Source organism: Trichechus manatus, unplaced genomic scaffold, assembly GCF_000243295.1.
Source record: "Trichechus manatus latirostris isolate Lorelei unplaced genomic scaffold, TriManLat1.0 scaffold00072, whole genome shotgun sequence".
In the NCBI taxonomy this organism is placed as follows: domain Eukaryota; kingdom Metazoa; phylum Chordata; class Mammalia; order Sirenia; family Trichechidae; genus Trichechus; species Trichechus manatus.
In genome coordinates, this window is record NW_004444008.1 from 4,203,259 (window position 1) to 4,204,277 (window position 1,019).

Here is a 1,019-nt window from a genome sequence, read left to right on the forward strand (position 1 = left end):
GGGGGCCCCCTGTCCACTGTCTCAGAGGGGGCTCCTACCCTCCCCTGTCCTATCACAGGGTGGGGGCCCCCACCCTCCCCTGTGCTATCACAGGGAGGAGGCCCCCTGTCCACTGTCTCAGAAGGGCCTCCCACCCTCCCCTGTCCTATCACAGGATGGGGGCCCCCTGTCCACTGTCTCAGAGGGGCCTCCCACCCTCCCCTGTCATATCAAAGGGAGGGGACCCGCTGTGCACTGTCTCAGAGGGGGCTCCCACCCTCCCCTGTCCTATCACAGGGAGGGGGACCCCTGTCCACTGTCTCAGACGGGACTCCCACCCTCCGCTCTAGTATCACAGGGAGCAGACCCCTCTTGCTCTCCACTATCTCACACCCCTCCCCCAACTTAGTGAACAGCGGGGGACTCCCTCCTGTTCACTCTGTGGAATCCCAGGCCAGGGGGCTTCCGCCATCTGCCCCCACCTCCGACTGCTCTCAGAGGTCAGCGGAGGGGCGCCGCAGACTCTCCGCTGTCTCAGAGAGGGGTTCCGGAGGGGGGTTCCCTCTCTCCTCTTTTGTCACAGGGAGGGGACGCCCACCCTGCTCTCCACTCTCTCAGAGCACGTGAGGAGGGGGTTCCCACCCTTCACCCCCGCCCAGCCAGGGCAGTGGGGGACTTCCTCCTTCTAGCTGTTTTCCAGAGCTCAGAGGAGGTTAGAGGGGGCAGAGGGGAGTCTTCTGGCCTCCAGCTCCCTCCCCACCATCCAACGTCCCCCTGATTCTCTCAGTGCGGGGATGGTGGGGTGGGGAGGGCGGTCACAAGCGCCCCTCCATGCCCTGAGGGCGCGGGACTTCCCTGAGAGGCGCGGGAGGCCAAAGAGGACCCCTTCATGCCCCAAACGCGCAGCTGAAGAGCGGAGCGGCGGGACGCGATGGGGACCTCGCCACGTCCTGCAGTACAGCCCACGTCCGCCCTGCACTTTCGGCCCGAATCACACCTTGGAAGTGCTGGTTGGGCCCAAGCGTTCCGTGTGGGAGGTC